This window comes from Neolamprologus multifasciatus, chromosome 16, assembly GCF_963576455.1.
Source record: "Neolamprologus multifasciatus chromosome 16, fNeoMul1.2, whole genome shotgun sequence".
Taxonomy (NCBI): Eukaryota; Metazoa; Chordata; class Actinopteri; order Cichliformes; family Cichlidae; genus Neolamprologus; species Neolamprologus multifasciatus.
This window is the reverse complement of record NC_140454.1, coordinates 20,459,139-20,480,953: the sequence shown is the minus strand read 5'-3', so window position 1 is coordinate 20,480,953 and position 21,815 is coordinate 20,459,139. Positions and strand designations below refer to the sequence as shown.

General features: G+C 38.2%; 1 protein-coding gene and 1 long non-coding RNA gene across 4 annotated transcripts in view; one reads left to right on the top strand and one right to left on the bottom strand.

Annotated features, from left to right (window-relative positions):
- baz2bb (bromodomain adjacent to zinc finger domain, 2Bb) overlaps positions 1-21,815 on the bottom strand; it is a 58,148-nt gene that overhangs the window by 34,149 nt on the left and 2,184 nt on the right. The gene's annotated exons all lie outside the window — the stretch shown is intronic.
- Positions 11,109-13,719, top strand: LOC146500756 (uncharacterized). Its single transcript, XR_014869954.1, has 2 exons — positions 11,109-12,984; positions 13,016-13,719. It is a non-coding gene; the product is annotated as an uncharacterized LOC146500756 (long non-coding RNA).

Genomic DNA, 21,815 nt, shown 5'->3' with positions numbered 1-21,815 from the left:
GTCCATACTCCTATTAGTTTCAGTCAGTTCCTCATTCCACCCATGTCGTCTAAATACAAGTTATGGTTCCCTGCCTCGACTCCCACTCCACCCGAAGAATGATAAAGCGCCATGTGTGACCAATACCACCAGCTAAGACGGAATCTTCAGCCTAAACTACATCAGGTGCACATGGCATCATCTCCAGTATATTACTCATACAGTAAGGCAGAAGTATGTTTGAGGCAAAAGATTGCCTGCTTGGTCTGATAATCATACAGTACAAAAATATATCAATCATCTGAAAAAACACTTCTTGGCTTCCACAGAAGCTTTTCTCCTCGAAAAGTAATAGAAATAAATAAACTGTGAATGATTATTTTATTTAACTGACACTACAGTGAGAAAATTATATTTTGCATAAATGACAGTACTGAGAAATTTTATGCTTGTGATAAGTGTGAAGCAATGAAAATAGTACATGTGCGACACCACTCATTTGGCTGCAGTCTAGACATCGGAATAAGGTGATTATTATAATTAACTAAATTACTATGATGCCCAATCTAAAATATTCTATATATAAACCTGCTAAAACATTACTGGTATATGTTATATGTTAAGCATGGCATCATGACAGAGGAACTGTGCAGTCGGTACATAAAAAACAAAAAACAAAACACTGCACTGCTACATTATCAATAGTCTGCAAGAGCAGGGTTACTATTCACCTCAGGTTTGCAATGACCCCTTTTTTTTATTGGCATAGTGAGAGAAAAGAATCCATGTGCTCTACAGATGTTGTGTTCATCAGTAAGGGTCAAGTTGGCATAAAGAACAAACAGCTCATACAAAACTTGTGGGTGTGGATAAATAAGACAATTATGGAGAAACTTGTTGACAAAACTGACCAGTGGAGACAGACCCAGAACAGACTGCTCTGTGACATTGCAGCACTTGTCATTACGATGACACACCTCAAACCACCATCACCACCACCAGAAAGTCTGTGTGGTCAGCAAAAAATCCACCCGAGCTCGTACTAACAGAATAATAATCCACTTTTTGCTCTTGAGAAATGCATGAGGGGGAAAAAAAGAAGAGAAAAAAAAAGGCACAGGGATTTTATTATAATTTTGCTTGGAACAGACAAGACAAGAAGCCCTTGTTTTACCTGTGCCAAAAAAGGGCTGTTTGACTGTTTTTAACAAGTATAGAATACCACATGGGAAACAGTCATAGTTAAGGTGGCAAATTGACTCTGACGAATGGCATGAGGCCTTAGCATGACAAACGATTCAAATGATACATTTGTCCTTCACACTGTGCATGCGGATCATTATCGTGAGGAGTGATCTAGCGCTGGGACGTGAAGCCGAAACAGGAGTCCCACATGTTCTACACAGTCTGACATCCATCAAAAACACATTCCCTGAGCTCCAGCCTTCTGCTGCCCCATCAACAGCAAGCACTGGCAATAAACTGTGTAGCTGTGCCTGCAGTTTTTAATTAGACGCATACAGAGAAAGAGGAAGAGAGGGGGTAAAGAGAGAGAAAAGAACAAATAATTTCATGCACCTCAGATGCTATTAATCTGTTGTTGGCTAGGACAGGGAGAACGCCATCCAATTACTTATTTTTTCCCATTGTGAAATGATTGTTAAAGCAGTATATTTTACAACATTAACTTACAATTAATGAGGGCAACTGTAAAAATTAAAGATACAGTATGCCTGTTCATTGCCTAATTATCCTTAACATTCCAAACATATGCATGTCTTTATTTTGTAAGGTAAGCCAACTCTTATTACAAACAGTCACATGTACACTGTTGTTTTGTTATTGAAAACCACATCCTTTATACTTAATCGTTGTAATAATTCCTTCAGCAAATAATGGTGCAAAATGATTATTTGTTTATGATAAACTGAGATATTGTGAGCATATAACAAAAAGATGTAAAAATTGTTGATACTTTGCAGAACATACATTTAAAATAGCATTTGAAATAAGGCTTTCCTATGCAATTTCACTTGGCTTTAGACTGGCACACAAGTCTTACAGGAATTCACCAACTCAGTCCGTCAGTTAATTTTATGAAAAGGTGCGTAAGCCATATAAAGAGTGGGAAAAAATACTGAGAATATAAATCAGGTTCAATTATCCAACAGGAAACAACTGTAAAAATCAAACACGAGCACACTGCTGCTACAAAGCTTGCTAAAATAATTGCTTCAGGGTAATGGATATCTTTTTTATTCCACTGAACAAAAGACTCCCCTGCTATTATGATTATTGCTTATTTGCTCAGTAATCAACTGTAAAGGGATCACGTAGTGGATTATTAGAAAGAACTTGCAAAATCTGTCTGTATATGTAAAAAGGTTTTGAAAGTCTTTATGGTTTGACACTGCATTTGCAACAACCTGCATTTTCTAAATAAGAAACCGCATTTATAAATGTGAAAATATGAGGCCTGAGAGAGTTTTTAAAGCCTTTGCTCCTTGCTGTCAATGTCCAAGAAGAAATAAAAGGCAGTCAAGATCAAGGTAAACAAAGCTATCACAGTATTTTCACTCCCAGCTCCCGTCTGTCTCACTCTCCAAAGAGCACAACATAAATCACATGGCAACCGTAATGGGAGGTGGGACTGTAGTGTGCCAAATGAAGCAATAAAAAAACATCCTGAGTGTGTCTTTCAAGGCATTAGTGACACTGTGTCCGTATGTCCACTGTTTTATTGAAGCAGATGATTCTGGTTACATTCAAACCAACATCTGTGCACATGCTGAATGCCCTATATGAAGGTCACAAAAAGGGATCCATGATTTTAACCTTAGAATGTGACACTACGATAATGAAATTTCAGGCTGTAAAATGAAAACAGTAATTTTAATAGCTGATCTTCTAAATCACCATTCCAATGGACATGTGAACACATCTCTGCATTAGAGTGATGCAGAGAAACCAAAGAGCCCTCAATGTCGCAATGTCAGGGAGAGCATGATTAAGATGTTTATAACAGAGCACTGATCTTCCAGCTTTCACACATTCAAAAGACACTGCAGTGGGCAGATGAAAGACGGAAAGACAAGAAAGCGGCAACCTTTTAAAAACCAGGCTTCTTATTTTTAAAGGACCTTGACTAAAGGTTAATGCTTACTTTATTTTAGTTAGTTATAGTCTTCCTCTTTTCAGTCCATCTAAAACCAAGTTTGGTGGTGAGCCACAATTTTTCGAGCACTTATCTTGCTTAAACACCTCTGAGGTAATTAAAGTCCAGGGGTTTTAAATTTGATTCATATCTTCATAGCCAGCAATGTCTGGTGCGATGTTTATGATGATGTGAACACTGTACTGGTGTGTTGTGGTGAAGAGAGAGTGTGAAAGTGAAATTGTCGAGCTACGTTCCCACCCTTACCTGTGGTCATGAACTCTGGCTAATGGCTGCAAGAATCAGATAGTGAGCACAAGCAGCGGAAATGAGCTTCCTCTGAAGGGTGTCTGGCCTCAGCCTTGTAGCCAGGTTGAGGAGCTTAGTTATTCAGGAGGAGCTCAAAGTAGAGTTGCTAGTCTTTTACATTGAAGGGAAGCTACTTGAGCTGGTTCAGTGATCTGACTAGACAGGACATCTCCTGTGTGAGGTGTTCAAGATACGTCCAAACAAGATGACCCAGAGCAAACCCAAGACACACTGGAGATATTGCAGTTGACTTGGGAAGGAGGTACACGAGGAGAGGGCAGTCCGGACACCTCTACTTAGACTACTGGCCCTGAAATCCAGCCCAGAATAAGCAGCAGATAATGGACAGACAGACAGACAGATAGAAAGACAAATGCAGCAAAAACAACTAGTTCCTCAAACCAGAACACAAAAGCAGCCTGAAATTGGGCAGAAATGTCAAACTGTTAGACTCATGACGCTCATGTATGGTTGTGAGGCAAACATGAAAGGGGACAGGATCATCTTTGTTTACGTGTTGACTCAGCAGTGACGATATTAAATAAGAAAATTTGAAAGCGCTACAGAATTCCAGATCACCTTGCTGTGTTTTATTACACTTAATGCTGAGCTGTGGCTCTGGTCCCATTTCTGTGTTTTCTTTCCCATTAATAAAAACATTTCTTCCACAAAGTCATGCAGAAAAGAGTACAGATTAAAAATTCTAAAATTTCCCACGCCTGTGGTGGGAGCGTTTCAAAACCAAATACACAAATGATTACAGGGTAGTGCAGGATTAATAGATTCTGCTCAGAGACTTGGCTCACACAACATAGATCTCAGTGACTGGTGAGGTCATCTTTTCTAAGACAGTTTGGCACAATTTATGATGTCATTTATTGCAGAACATGCTTAACAACACTTGTGTTTTTGCTCTGTATAATGCAAAGCAAAAACACAAGGGACAATTAAAACCCACTAACAGCTATGTTATGAATTAGATTAATATATTAATATAAAAATATGTGCAGTTAAATCACATAATATGAACTCACATGGCTAAAGACCCTAAGGTAGCTAAACTGGTCGTGCTTAAAGTAATGAATGAGCCTCTAACTTGAATTTCATCAATGAAATGTGTTTATATTTTGCATTTGGATAGACTAAGTATATTTTGCTGTAGCTAAGTCCAGGAGCATAATAAGCCCAGGAGTTCTGACTTATTGCTAGGTATGAAGGAAAAGAGTAAAGACGTATAGTTTTATTTAGTTCACTCAAAATGGGACTAGCACTGTTTTCCCCTAATGTAGAGTAAAATGAAGCCAAAGAAATCATAATTGCCTACTTTTGTGAAAGATGGGACATGGAATTCCATTCATCCATCCATTCGCTTCCGCTTATCCTTTTTTCAGGGTCGCAGGGGGCGCTGGAACCTATCCCAGCTGTCGTAGGGCGAGAGGCAGGGTACACCCTGGACAGGTCGCCAGTCTGTCGCAGGGCCAACACACAGGGACAGACAACCATTCACACTCACATTCATTCGCACATTCACACCTAGTGACAATTTGGATTATCCAATTAGCCTATCCCCACAAGCTGCATGTCTTTGGACGGTGGGAGGAAGCCGGAGTACCCGGAGGGAACCCACGCAAACACGGGGAGAACACGCAAACTCCACACAGAAAGACCCCGGCCTGATGGTGGAATTGAACTCAGGACCTTCTTGCTGTGCGGCAACAGTGCTAACCACCGTGCCACCATGCAAATTAAATGAATGCTGACATTTGAGTTAAGCCTCATTATATATTAGATTGATTATTTAAGCAAAATATTATTGTAATCCAAATTCCAAGGTACAGTCCCGTGACAAATATTTTCCTACTTCCAGATTTCTTATTTTAGTGCATATTTGTCATGTTGGGATGATGTTCTCTTTCAGTAATGCTGTCTTAGTTTTACACCAGATGTAAAGGGATACAACTTTAGTTTTGTTAGTCCACTTTTTCCCAAAAGTCTTGAAAATCATCAAGATGGGTTTTTTTTGGCAAATGTAAGATGAGCCTTTGTGTTCTTTTTGGTGAACAGTGTTTTTTGCAGGAACGCTCACCTTAACTGACATAAATGAGGTCTCTAGTTCTTTACATTTTTTTCTGGCTTCTTTTGCGACCCCCTGGATGAATCGTCAACACAGTATTGGAGTAATTTTGGTAGGCTGGCCACTCTTGGAACAATGGTTAACCTTCCCAAATCCTCCACTTTTGGATAACCCTTTTCAGACTAGTCAATGACTTTCTTTCTCAGCAGTATTTGAGTTTCCTTAGATCATTGCATGATACGTTGGCTTTTGAGATCTTTTGGTCTACTTCACTTTGTCAGGGGTTTTATTAATTTTATTATTCATTATTTAATAAGTCTGGCAGTAATCAGGAATGGGTGTGGCTAGGGAAACTGAGTACAGCTTTCCAAATGGGAAAAAAAAAAAAAAAAAAAAAAAAAAAAAAAAAAAAAAAGAGGGGGAATATTAGCACTGAAAAATGGTATAATTCTTGTCTAATATTAAAATTTGCTTGATTATCTGAAGCATGTGAGTTGTGACAAATATGGAAAAAAATAAATCAGCAGATATATGTGCAAATATTCTTTCACGACACTGTACATTCTACATATACGCCAACATGCACTTTATTTCCTAATGCTCTACCAATTCTGCATGTCACTGTCTGGGGCTTCACAAGAGCAACAGACTGAACACAGACAATCCCTGTTGACATTCCACTGCTGTGAGCCATTAAAGCAAAGGTTATCAGAGAAATGGTGAAGGAAAATATCAAACAGTTTTTCCATTCAGAGTTCTTTGTTCTTGGCACCAGGATGTGCCTGGCTTTTAACATCATAATTTTAGGAAAACTAACAGGAAGAGGTTACAAAATTAAAAAGGGCATTTTATTCTTTTAAATATGGTACTTGTAGTGAAATGAAGCAAGATAATGGCTGTAAGATGAGGAAAAAGAAAAACATTTGGCTTCTTTTATTAGCACTCAAAACACCTGAAATTCATTGGAGAGTTAATACTAAGCTCACGGTACATGCAGCTGTGCCTTCAATAGATCCACGAGAGTCACTTGGGATACTCAGACTATTTTTATTTTGATGAATGTGCAGCAAAAAATAACAAATTTCCTGTCTGCCTCAGAGCCATCTTCACAGAAAGAGCTTCTCCTCTGGAGCTGACTGCACATTTCCATCACCTGCTTGCACTGTTTCAGACTGCCATATAACACCAGCATTGACTTTCGTACTCAACACTAATAGGTTAACGTTTAATAACTCTGAATTATTACCATACCAGCAATCGTGCCAACAACCAGTGGCTAATTTCTATAACTAACAAATATGACAAGTATATAATGTGGGCTTAAACATGCTCTTGGTTTAGAAGCACTGTTGCTTTCATTGAGTTAAGCCTCGCTGTGACAACAGCTTGTCAGTCCTTCTACTGTTTGAGCTGAAAAAGGTTAAAAAAAAAAAAAAAAGGCCTTTAAACTACTATACATGTGCAAAGTTTCACAACATCATTACTTCATTAACAGCTGAATCCAGTGAGCCTACGACAGCGCTAAACAAATGACATGCTAATTCACGTTACGAACAGAATAAGCACAGTTAGCTCCTTCTTTACTATGGGAAGGAGCAGAGGTATATGCTTGCCACCACACAGCTAAAACTATCAAAAACCTCTACTAGGTGCACGTGCCGTAACAACAACAAGATGACTGACATTTCCCATTTGGATTTCTGGCTCTTTAGGGTAAGCTCTGATTTGCCCCATAGATTTTTGATTCAGGATTCTTTGCTTTGAGTCAACAGTGACACCATATGCAAAATTAGAAAGACACCTTGCAATAGTGTGCGAATCAAGTTCCCGCTCACCATGTTTGTCCAGACTTACAGATTTACTTTAATATAAGCTTTGAAGAAATGCAATAGATGGGCACCAAAGATTTGTACCCAACCAAATGAGAGTGTTGTGGTTCTGAAAAATGTCAAAAAAATGTTTTTGCAGAACATTACAATATAACTGTAATTATGACCTTTGATCTTTTGGTCAGGAAGTCTCATGACATCATTACTTTATACACCAATTATAACAAAATTTGGGCCGATAATTAAGAGATAACGTTTTCAGATATGGCAGAAAAGCTCTTTGTGCAGCCTCAGTGACCCTGACCTTTGACCACCAAAATCTAATCAGTTCTTTCTCGAATGCAAGTGATGGTTTTGTGTCAAATATGAAGAAATTCCCCTTAGGCACTCCTGAGATATCGTGTTTCTGGGAATTGGATGTGGAGGATCAGACAACGTGAAAACATAATGCCTCTGGCCACAGCTGTCACTGGTGTGGAATCATAATGAAACTAATTGACGCCTACAAAGCAGGACAAAGATATAAAAAGATACCAGTGCCTTCCACTGTCACATAAGAAGAACCGTGGAAGTGCAGAGAAGACAAGATCTGAAAATCTTTAGATAAAAGTGCACTCCTGCAGGTAAGCAGGCAAAGCAAAAACAACAATATGACTACACACAAGTGCTGCAGGAGGGTTGGTGTTTGGTGCTCTTTTCCCCTGAAACAGCATTAATGCACATACAATCTCTACATGACAAAAAAATTATTATGGTAACACTAAAACTAAATAATTTGAATTTGCTCTTATCACACACAAAAATCCACTAAATTTAGGACTCCAGGAAAACACTGAAAGCCTTTTTGCACCACAGCTCAAAAAATCCACACAGATGTTTTATTGGTCTTTGATATTTGATTTTGATTTTGATATTTTCAGTATACGAAATCAAAAACTGTTGAAGAAAGATCAGTTTGATGTATGAATATTAAATAATAAATAATTACCATGAGAGCAATGGACCCTTTGCTTCACCCCCTCCCCCTCCCGAAGCATGCCACTTATCCAAACATTTCCTCCTGGACATTCAGGCTACATGAATATAATATTCATTTTACTGCAGGAGGACAGTCAATGCATAACAATGAGATCAGCTAATGAAATCAACCATCAAGCTGAAATCCATACATATTAAACTAGTGTCTCAATGTCATTTGCTTTTTGCATCGTTTGCTCATTTTCCTAATTTTTCCCCAGTTTCACCCGATATTTTATGGCGATTTGTTTACAGTCAAGAACAATACGCGTATAGCGCAGTTTTATTCTGTGCATGTGTGTTATCCAAGTAATGAGAGGAGCCATTACCACATTAATATAATTTGCATAAACATTCTAATCATTACAAACCCTTCCACCTTAGCAAATTGTTTATTTTGTATCACATAATGTTAATGAAAACCAGCTGCCAAATAGATGCCATTCATACCCCTGAGTAATCACTGCCCATTAACTGTCAAAATATTTTCAGTAATTCTATAACAACAATGGTCTTCTATCCCCTCCCGCACATTTATATAAATGCTATAGAGCTGTGCACAAATAATTAGGTATTCATTTGCTGAATAGTTATTAGGTTTTCAATTTTGGGTATTTACTGTAAATATTCTTTAAAATGTCAAAATTGTATATTGTAAATTGGCTTGTACCTGGCCTGACATCCCTAATATTCAGCGCAGTGATCATTTAGGCTTCATTTAGCCTTATTTTTGCCAGTTTATCAACTTTGATTCAAGAGCTTCACACAGCACCAAGTTAAAAACACTAACAAACAAACAAAATAATTTCTTGACAACCAAATCTTTCCATCTGCTCAGACAGGCATACCTCTAACTGTACTGTTCGGTGAGCTGCAGCATGAAGACTGAGTCTGAGCAATGTGTAAGAGAGGAACAACAAATTAAGCATTTTCTTTTTTTCTCCCAATCATTTTACATGAAAATAAAGCTGAAATCACAACCCTTTCATAAGCCTTAACTTATGTGTTCTGTGATTTTTTTTTTCAGCCATTGTCTCAATTTTGTTGCCAAAGCTTTGGTTGCCAAGACAAACAGGTTGCATACAGGACAGCTCTAAAATACAGTTCATTTTAAATGTTTCAAGGATGCAAGTGCTTGCTTGTTCACTGCCTACAATTTCCCTCATTATGCACATACACCCTGCTTAATGATTACACATTTAATCCCCCTTTAAATATGACATTTAAATCCTTTCCCACTAGCTTAGAGGAGAGATAACTGATCAAGTGTTAGGGGATCTCCATGAGCGACAGAAGGTCACCGCCGCCAGCAGAGCTGATAGGGAAAATGGCGTTGATGCTCCCTAACTGCCATTTTTCTTCCCTGACAAAGACTCCATCTGCCACCAAGCCATTTGCAGCCTCGGAGTTTGAATTTCAATGATTTCCTACCATTCTACAACTCAGCATTCACCTTGATGTCCCCTCCAAACCTTCCTGAGCGCTGACACCACAGATCCTCTGTCCAGGCCCTGGAGGATGCCGACAAGACTCATTCTGCTAAGTGGTATTTGTGCTATTCAGGAATGGTAAGCATTTCATTACCACTACTTATAAACAGAAATAAGCGAAGAATGGACAGAGCATGCTGTTTTTTGCTATCACGTCACATTACGTAACGACAGCAAACTTCTGCTTGGTTTCCTCTAAAAGTTACAAATTATAACTTTCTACATAGAGGGAAATTACACACTTAATTGCTGCACATGAAACTAAAAAAAAAAAAAGGCTTGGATAAACCTGACTTAGAGCTTCCATTTACAACATATGCCACGTGCCAGCACTCAGGATCAATAATGTAAATGGAAAACATGCCACACTTGGATAAACAACATTACATACTTCACACTAACCCAGAAAAAGCCTGACCTCACCTCCTCACAACCCACAAATGAATCACACCTGATGTGATGTAGCATAAACAGAAGAAATAATGATACAAAACACATTTCACTATTTTCAAAACATCTTAATTTATACCAGCCGTTCTGTCTGGCAACAATACAAGAAATTTACTGCTGGGCCTTTTAGGTACACTGAAGCTTATTGGTAACTGTTACAATAAATCCTTGAGGGATTCTACCATATACACAGATGAAAGGGAGAGAGATCAGCTTTAGATGAAGATGGGATTCCTGTGCTGAGGCTCATTTTGCTATTGCCATTTCAGCTCAGCTTGTCTGCCGTGCCTCAGTGACCCGTGTCTTTCTAGGGTCATCCACAAAAAGTCAGTCATTTCCTCTATATCAACAAGGGGACTGTGTACATGTCATGAATTTCATGACGAAGATAGGTCATGCGGTATGTTGACTTTCTCAGTATATAGATATTTTGACTCATAAATGTTCGAAGAAGATGAAGTCAGAGCCATAGATGTTGGGACAGTGATTTATTTTTTCTGTGCAATTGCAACTAGACTTTCAGTTTTAACTCACGAGGTTTGGCAAAAATATTGCATTAAATGTTTAAGATTTAGTCTTTTTTTTTTTTTTTTTAACTTGTTTTACACAGTCTTTCAATTCAAACAGCTAGCTGTTGTATTTGTAGCATTCCATACACGCCGCCAACAAGAAAGTTGCAGAGTGCCCTCTGGTAAAAAAAAAACTATGCAACATCAACACTCATAACACAGTTGAAGGGTGTTTTTTCTAGCGCTTCTTTACTTTTTAAATTTTCATTTATTAGCCATTATCAGCCACCTGAAATACCCACACCACTAAATTAGCAAATAACTAATATCGGGCTCTACAGATGACTGATCAGACATTTAAAAAAAAAAAAAAAAACCAACAACAACAACACAAAAAACCCATTCAAATGTGTTGCTTAAAGATGCTCTTGGATTGTTTTCCATGGCCCGTTACTAATGCGTACTACTGTGATGCACCATCCTATCAGTTTGCAGCATCTGCCTAAATCTAAGGAGGCCGTATACTTCTATATGCTGCTTTTTTAGTCACATCATCAATAAACAACAATGCCCCAGTTTAACTGAGAGCTATACATGGCTATGCTATTACATTGCCTCCATCATTTTTAAACAGGCTAGTGTGTAAGCCTTTGCATTAGGAGACACTATTTTCCATATCCATACTTTCCTTTTGCCATCATTTAGAACAAGTTAATCTTGGTTTCATCCATCAGTATGGGGGACACATGTTTCAGATGTTTACTAGCAAAGACTAAGCTGCCTGTGTATTTACTTAATGAAGATAGGCTTTTAGCAAACGTCTACAATTCTAATAGGTATCACTAAGAAAGAGATTCAATGATCATCCACTTTTGTTGTCTAATGAAGTTATCTGGACAATTTTTGTTGTTATCAGTACTTTTTTTAAAGAATGGACCAAATTTTTTATTTTGCCCAATACTCAGGGTTTTTTTTTACTAAATCTATGACAGACTAAACTAAATTCACACCACTGTAAATGAAACATCACATCTTTCAGGAAAGGTATGCATTGATCACTGAACTACATCTCAAGGCTCGCAAAATTTCAAAATCTCTGGTAGCCCTTCGGGCAGGCATTCTTCAGTTTTTGGTAGCCCAAAATAAATTTAAGTAGCCCGAATAAAAAAAGAATTTTTTTTTACGTTTTGTTTCCTTTACAATATTATACATTAAAGTATAATATTGTAACGGAAACAAAAATTAATCAAAAAAATTGTTAAAATACAAATCACAACAACTGTATAAAAATTAAAACCATCAACTCAAATACTTGGTTCTAAATGAACAGACATTTCTATGAACTTGTAAGAACTGTGTAGAACATGAATCAGTCTGTGTCAGATCCTGAATCTGAAATTTTCACTGAAGTCACGGGTAAGAAGTGGAACCAAGATCTAGGCCATTTGCTTTTTGAAGTTTGCAAAGACTGCTAAATTCTGCCAATGGTAGTTCACTCTTTGCAATATAGCACGCTGTTCTAAACAGCTTTTTCAGGAGTTCTTGTTGTGCTTGGTTTATTTGTAGTATGTTTTTTTGCAATTGGTGTTTGTTCTGGGAAAGATACTGCAGACTGGGCAATAATGCATTTCTTGCATTTCTCATGGGTTCTGATGGGGTCTTTCTTAAAATGACTGGTCCCAGTAACAAAGGCGCTTGTCGACTCAGAAATCAAATGAAACTCACAACACACCAGGCAGAACATCATGTTATTTAGCTCGTCATATTCCAGCCACAGAAATTCTTTTGTCCATGAAACCAAAAAAGCTGCGCTTTCTTTTTGCCTCATAGTCTGATTTGTCCAACACATTCTCACTCCCAAAGCTAACATTTTAGGCTAGGTGACAAATCGTCAACATATTACGTTTTCGGCAACCCACCACGTTCCTAAATGACGACCTCGGAAAAAATGAGGAAATGTGAGAACCGTATGGACTCAATCTACACATGTTCGCTCTTTTCCTTCAAATAGCTTAGAAACACGCTATTTAACATCATTTAAGTCCTGTTTAAGGTGAGGAAAAAGGTTATGGTTAGGGCTAGGGATAAGGTTAGGTTTAGGGCTGGAATACAGGGCTGGAACGTTGATTACCGCGGGAGCGTCATTGCACTGGATTTCAGCCATAACCCGCGCGTACCATAAGAACGCCGAAAGTCTCCTTTAGCGTTCCTAAGGAACGCCGCGGGACGTGACAAAACGTCACCATGTTACGCCTCGGGAGTGAGAACGGGCTCGATTTGTCATATCTTTTCCGTTTTGTGATCGGCTTTTCTTTGGCTGCCCCTTCTTCACCCTGACCTGTCTTATTTGGCTCTGCAGAACTAAAATACCAGCGTAAATCCTGCTGCTTTTACACACGTACTTACATAATGATCAGCGATTCTTTGCGCACTCAACCTCTCACATGTTTAAGCTTGCTGCTAGAGATTTCACTTGTCGCGTTTGAATAGTAAGCTAATGAGTGATAAGACGATGTCAGAGGAATTGGTGCGCAATTAATCCTCACTCACCAATCAGTGCTGCCGCTCTCTATACACCGTTCGCGCAATCGCAAAATGAAAATGAAAGCAAAAAGCAAGCGCAAATTCAAACGCGATTTCAATATGTCACATATTGACAGTGGCTCATCGATGCCAATGACATAATTACTCAGCTACATTGGCAAAAGAATGCAAAAGCACTGACATATATTTTCCTATGATAGCCCGACGGGCAGGGCTGAGTTAGATTTTGGTAGCCCGACTTGAAAAATCGCTAGCCCCGGGATGTCGGGCTAGCAATTTTGCGAGCCCTGCATCTGATTAATTAATTAAAAACTACAATAAAAAAAAAAGCCTGGAATATACACTATATGAAGTATTAGGCCACCTACACATTACACCTACAGAAGTCTTCATGGAATTTGCCTCTAAATAGGCATTATTATGGAGCTGGTCTTCTCTGAAGGCTTTCTGCAAGATTTTGGGGAGTGTCAGTGGAAAATTTTGCCCACATATCCAAAAGAATGTTCATGAGGGCAGACACTAATATTGGGTGAGATGGCCTGGGTCACAAATGCCATTCTATTTCAATCCAAAAGTGAACATGGCTCTGTGCAGGCCAGTCAAGTTCTCCCACACCCAAAACTGTTCTCACAAAGTTGGAAGGTAAAATTTGTCCAAAATGGTAAGCTGAAGTATTAAGACTTGACATTTCAAGACATTGAAATCAAGAGGCCGAGGCAAACACCAGGAAAAAAAACCATAGCTTTTATCCTTTCTCCAATGAACTTCCCAGCACAATGCAGACGTGTAAGTAATGCTCTCCTAGCATTCACTCGTCTCAATACTCGGACTATCGGGTAGAAACGCACGATTAGTAATTTCACAGAACACTTTTCCACTGCTCCAGAGTTGATTGGCAGCAGGGTTTGCACCACTCCATCCAATGCTTTGCATTGTGCTGGGTGATGTAATGTGAGGTTTGCAGATATTACAGCCATGGAAACCTGAGAAGCTCACAGTACACAGTTTGGGTGCTGATGTTTGGAGTGATTTTGATGATGGCGACTTTTACACATTATGCACTTCAACCCTCTGTGACTAAGCTCAGTGACTTTACTTGATCAGACACTGTGGCAGAGTTGTGATAATTCTAAAATTCTTCTAATTTGCCGTAACACCAATTACAGTTGACTGTGGAATATCTAAGAGAGAAGAAATTTCACGAAATGACTTGTTGCAGAAGTTGCATTACAGTGCCACATTTCACTGAGCTCTTCAGAATAATCCATCCTTTCATAAATGTTTCTAAAAGCAAACTGCATGGCTAGAGGCTTGATTTTATACACCTGCGGCCTGCCTCATGAAACACTGATGCACAACAGAGAAAAACTGAAGTACCTGCAAGCTTGTAATAACTGTTATAAATCACCATCAGGCATTGCGGTCAAAGAAAAAACCCCAACATTTTCTTATTGTACCTCTAATTAGTACTAAGTGACATACTTGCTATCTGATGTACTTTCCAGCTCGCTGTGAAGGCAGCAATTTCAATTTCTACAGGAGCTCAAAAAAAAAAAAAAGAAAAAAAGGATATAAAGCTACTATATGTGAATCCCAAATTAAATTTTAAAACAAAGGCAAACAATAGCTCCAATAACACCAATTACCCCTATTTGGACCATAGTCATTTAAATATACCCCATAGTCAAAAAAGTTTTTTTCCTCCCCCAAGAGATTTAAATATGCTCTAAAGCCGTAACACTTTAACGCAAAGACAGATAGGAATTAATTAGATACACACAAAAAATGAGAGCAAAGCATAAAGCAGCACAGACTAATTTCATAAAGGAGGACTTTGTTATATTTCAACCTAATTGGAAAAATCTTAATCCCATCCCCAAATAAGACTTGAAAATGAGGCGATCCACCTAGTTCAGCATGTCCATTCATCAGTTATATGTTCCAGTTTTACAAAGCAGGCTTGCTTTTCTAATTTAAAAATATAGAAATAAAAACAAGCATTTCAAAGAGCCTAACACTGGACATTAACAATGGGCAGTCAATGCAACAAAATACTGTATAAGACTTTCCTCACTGCTGTGACATCGCCACTCGCCGCCTTAAATACAAGACAACAACAGTCATTTATTGCTTGATTTTTATCGACTTACCCATTCAGCATTCTTCCTATCTGGCAGCCACATGAAAATGTAATAAAAATGATAATATGGACCCCTGGGGAAATTTTAGCATCAGTAGAAAAATCAAGCTTCTACTCCTAGAGACAACAGAGGGCAATGGGACATGACAAAAACACTTAAGATATTGGATTATGACCTACTGTGTAACAAGAGTGGCTTTGGAGCTATGGTGCCAACATTTAGATTTTACAGTGAGTCAATAATTATAATAAGGAATGTATTAGATCAAATCAATGTCATTAATTTAAGCACACTAAAACTCCTCTGGCAAAGCAGCAAAAATGATGAGATTTACTTTCCAACTCTTCTATTGATATTTCTGTTCAGAAACTGAGACACAGCCTTGGTCCAAAGATGTTTTAACACACATATGTTAGGAACTGCAAATATTTCTAACCAGTCAACACATGTATCCTATTCATGCATTACCATCTGGCTTCATTTTGTTTGGAATGTACAGGAAATGAAGACCTAGACCTGCCTGAGTCTGAATCATTTAAATCCTTTCAAGTCTTAGTGTGGCAAGTGTTAAAACCACTGACATTTCTAGAACTCTTAAGTAATCATTACCAATACCATGGAAAAATCTAAATAATCGCTGAGGGATCTAATACTATCCTCATTTAGCAGGAGTATGATATATTGGGGGTTGGCGGCCCCTTGGAAATCGCCGGTTGCTTGGGAAAAATATGAATTAAATTGACTTTGAAGGTTCCACGTCAAAAACATCCTTATGATTGCTTTGATTGTTAGTAGATCACAGCAGTCACCCTGAGGTTTTGAGTTAAAGGCGCTGACTTTTTAGCAAATATTTAAGAACTACTTGCCGAGTGGTAGTAAACGTGAAAAAGTGCAACGTAAATAAGAAACAAAGAATGCTCTGCTACCTTACCGTTGCAACCAACACATTTCCAGGTTGCAACCAGTTTCTCCAGGCAACTTATGAATATAGACTGGAGATAGCTTAATGTGCCCCGTCAGCATTTCATGTCGAAAAGTTTACACAACTTGAAATGTAGTCATGTTCTGCTACACAATACAAGTAAAGCAGCCATCATATTAAATCTCAACACCTTTTCAGTTGTAAATCTTTATCAGTAGGCCAAACTTTAAAATTGTGGGTCCAAAAGTCAACTTTTCAGAGTTTTAATCTATACTTCTTTCTTTCTTTTTTTTTTTTTTTTTAAATGTCACAGTCCAAACTGGCCAACATTTTAATAACAATTTGACGAAAAGAAACACTCTGCTCAATTTACCTTTTGCCATGGTGAATTCTGGTATTGAAGGCCTACTATTTTTAATTACCCAGCCAGACTTAACCCAAGATAAACATAATTAACTATAATTATCTGGAACAGAAAACAAGTAAAATAAAAGTTATCAGTTTGTTAAATCTGCTTTCTGAAGCAGACTCTACCTGAACGATCAAGCAGACCAGACCAGCGTGCTTTAACCACAGCTCAATTGGCTAATTAGCATACGTAACATGGGATTAACTAGCATGTTTCACAACCTATATTTATACATAAACTTTCTCTGCAAAACAGGAAGATGGAGCTATAACACCAGATACAGATGTTGGTGAGATATCTATTTTTACCCAAAGATGTTTTTAGTTTGTTTGTACTTTAAATTTTAATGGCTAATCTTAATAAAAATGGAAGACATGTTCTTAAAGCTGACACTTTATTTACTTTATATCTGAGTTGACTCCTACTGGAGATGCCTACCTCCCTGCTCTGTTTTTGAAGATCAGCTGTTACAGGTATATAGGATCCAAAATGCCAAAATTTTAAACATTCATTAAAACACAGAAAAAGCTTTAAAATAAAGCTGGTGGATAAAGATCTAGAATGAAAGAGCTAATATGTCACCACATTTTCAGATATACAGATGCTGTTACCCTCCAGTTCTATTTGCTGCCAATAAAAATGAACTGTATTCAGCAGATCTCTCATCACCTGCACTTGACTGTACATCACGCACTGCACATCATCTCACCAGCTGTGCCACTGTGTGTTCTGAATACTAGTGCACAGACAGAGGTAACTTTAATCAACAGCTTCTGCAGGAAGTATGTGAACTACTCCAAGCCTGAGGCTACTTGGGTTACTCAGCTATTCACCAATTTAGCTTCATATGATTTATTAAAAAAAGAGCTGCTTACTAAGTCATGAAAATAACAGTCACAGGTACCCTCTGTAACAACAGACTCCTTAACTGCCCTGCACTGAACCATGCTACTACCATGCGTGCGCCCTCTTGGCTCTAAAACACTAACATCTCTATGTCATCATTTTCTCCTTTAAATACTTATAACATTAAGTTATATTATCATTATGTTTGCAATACTCACGTAGCATGGGCGTTTGCCTCACCCTACACTGAATGTGCTGCTTATTTGGATTATCATGGCGTGTATCCACTCTTTTTAGTGGTTACACTTGCAGTGCATGTTCTACACAGTGCTGTGTGACTGACGGGCAAAACATGAAGCTGGCCTTTTGTTTTGGGATTGCTTTGTGCCTTTATGTTTAAGACCTGTGCTGTCAAAATGAAGGTATTTCACAGATGTTTTTTGTAAAATGGGTAAGTAAAATATCTACATACTCCAGCCATAATAGCAAAAAAAAAAAAAATTTTAAAAAATACTGATGCAATTTCCATGTTTATTTAAAGAATCCTGAGCACTTTCTAAACTGTGCATGTTTAAAATGACTGTGCCCACCTCCATGTGAAAAAGAAAATACAGAAAACAAAACAGGTGGTATTTTTTTAACGTTAAAGGAGCAGCCCTCTGCAGCATGCATACACCAATTACTCGCTGCCCTCATGCCTGCTGAGCACGCTTTTATTAATTATAGTGGAAGCAGGATCTGCTCTGCAAATGGTGTGCATATGTTATTCTTCTGTTTGTGTCACTACTCTGTCAGTATAGATGTTTATGTCTGAATATCACAACTCTTAAAGAAATGCTGCTGGTATAACCTCTGGTACTATATCTTTATTATTAAGCATTGTTGTGTATTAAGCACATATATTATCCTTTTCAGCTACGCTGACAAAATGTCATTAGTGTAAAATACTGCTGTTGTGTTAGCACCTATTATTAGAAAATACCAGAAGCAACCACCAAAGTAAATAAAGTTATAGAATTACATATAAGTATTTACATATAATTAATTACATATAATTATCCATCTGATAATTTCTTAGCTGATGTTATCTAATGATAAACGTTTTGACAATTTAAACAAAGAGTACATTGATGATTAAATATTTGCTTGCTGAAATGTGGCATTTGTGGCATCTTGATTTATATTCATAGTGTTTTTTGTTCTGTCAGTAGGAAACGCCTGTTAAATTCAAAATTTTAACAACCCCATTACTTTTTTCTCGACGACATCAGATTGTGTATTGCACATCTGCTGTAACTCATTCAGTGCTTCCCTTTAGTTGGGTGGTCCACCCAGAGGTATTTGTGTTTGCACAAGTATATTCTGCAATTTATTGTATTAATCTCAGAATGCCGTCATCCATGATCAGTTAACTAGCAGGAAATTCCCTTGCTTTTATTTTGCGAGTTCAGTCAATGCTAGTCAAGTTGCCCCAGGCCTTCCCAGCTTATATTTTTCCTTTTGTATCACTCGTTAGCCAAGGCGTGTTTGATTGTGGCAGTCCAGAATATCAACTCACACCAGCTTCTCCCTTTAGAGAATCTTATCTCGAGGTCATATGAACTTCCAACTCTACTGTCTTGGACTGCAGCTGTGATTGCTCTTATTCTGCTCTACAGGTCAATGCCAAACTGAAAAACAGCTCGAATCAGATTCTGCAATCCATCAAGAAGAGACTTCTGTGTTGTTATGCCAAACTTACTTAGGTTGCAGTGTCACGCCTTGTAATCTAAGATTGCGTCCGTAGGTTAAGAGTATTATTAGAGAGGTAGCTGATTATATTGCTCATGTATTTGTTACAAAAAGCTTGGCAGATAAAATCTTTGATGAGAAGAAACTTAGAAATAGTCCTCCTTGATAATTATAAACAATAAACTGCCCCCGCCCCCTCTTCACAACACCACAAACAGACTTTAAATCTGTTTGAAACACTGCATGGCTTACTTCAACATAATCTACTGCACCTGATCTATAGGAACAGCATAAGCTTTAATTCACACCTGTTAATAATAACAACAAATAATCACTGGTTATGCCTAATCCTGAATGGTATTTTAATTTAATGTTGCAGCATACACTCAGTGGCCACTATTTTAGTTACACCTGTTCTATTGCTTGTTAACACTAATATCTAATTAGCCAATCACATGACAGCCATTCATTTAATTTATGATAGTAGACATGGTCAAGAAAACTTGAGGCTCAAACCAAGCATTATAATTACGGTGATTTAAGCAACTGTGAACGTGGCAGAATTGGACTGGTCTGAGTTTTTCAGAAATTAGTGATCAACTGGGATTTACACACACAGGCATGTTTAGGGTTTCCAGAGAATGGTCAGAAAAAGAACAAAAAAAAAAAAAGAGCAAAAATGCTTGTTGATGTCAGGTCAGAGGAGAATGGCTAGACTGCTTCGAGATGATAGGAAGGCAAGAAAACTCAAATAAAGACTTGTTACAACCAAGAAATACAGAAGAGCATCTCTGAATGCACAAGATGTCTAAACTTAAAGCAGACAGGCGGAAGCAGAAGACCAGCCTAGGCCCCACTCCTGTTAGGCTAAGAACAGCAAACTGAGGCTGCAGTTTACACAGGCTGACCAAAATTAGACAACAGAGGATTGGAAAACACTGCCTATTCTCACCTTCTTGGCACACTTAAGACCTATTACTACCAACTGAAAATTGGTTAAATACCACAGCGTACTTAGTATTGTTTAAATGACCATATTCATCCCTCTATTACCACATCTTCCTCGCATCATCCTATGGCAGCTTCCGGCCACAAAACTGATCTGAAACTGGTTTCTTGAACATGATGACAAGTTCACTGCACTCAAATGACCTCCACGGTCACCATATCTCAGTCCAGTAGAGCTGTAGGATGTGGTGCAACGGATGCACAGCTGACAAATCTCAACATGGATGAAAATCACTAAGGACTGTTTTCAGCACCTTGTTGGATATATACATAGAATTAAAACACCTCTGAAAACAAAACGAGATTCACACAAGTGCTAATAAATGTACCTAATAAAGTGTCCAGTGAGTGTAGTTTCCTTAGCAGTGTCATTTAAAGAAGGCAGTTATGTTTACTAACCCTTTCACTTTGGCCTCTGCTGAGCCAAACGTTTTCAGGAATGCATTTCTTTTTACAAGTTTCTAATAAGACCAGACAATGATAAGGGGGAAAAACTGAGTGCTGCAGCATGCTTAGGACAGCTAAAGGGGGAAATATTTGTGGCAGCAGTGAGCAGATTTTAAATGCACTAGAATCAATAAAAAAGGTGGCTGCTGAAGCACAGTCTTTGCATGAGAGTGGAACAGTTCACAACAGCAGTGATCTAAAGGTCTATATTCATTTGTAATACTGCACCTACCTGACCAAGAAGTATGAATATGGAGTCAAATCATTCATTCTCAGCTGACCTATTTTTTATTTTATTTCTTGCTGCAGAGGGGGTAAATAAATACTAAACAGCCATCAGCCAATTAACACAGAAGGCAGACATCAAATCCAGAAGCGTCAGTGGTTCAAATTAAGCACTGCGACAAGCATCTCCAGGCGCAGAAAAAAAAAACAAAAAAAAAACCAGACCAGGAAGATGAGTGAAAAAGAGTAATCTCCCCGACATATTCCTAATAATCCACCTCCCCTGTGCCGCTCCCCTCGAGCTCACCCAATCATAAAGTGTCAACACTGACCTACAAAAAGGGACTCCTGTCAAGGCTTACATGCTTGAAAACATCAATCACGGCAGACAAAGAGGGTACATTGAATTATGCAGCATTAACCTTCGGGGCTTGCATATAAAGACCACAGATTTATTTATGCTTGTGTGTTAAGAGCCTCTGCACTGCTCCTTACAAAGTGCTGCCTGCCAAATTGATGAACCTGCACCTCAGCCCTCAGCTGGAGTCCAGCATCTTTGATTAATGAGTGCAAACTTGTGGAAAGGGCAAGAATAGGAGAGACAGGGTGAAAATGGGTGAAACACAAATATTATAAGACCCTGGTTGTTGTTTTTCTCCACACTTGCTTTTAAAAGGCCATTGAAACAGAAACGGAAGATAAAACTATATATGCGTTTTTAAATCATATAT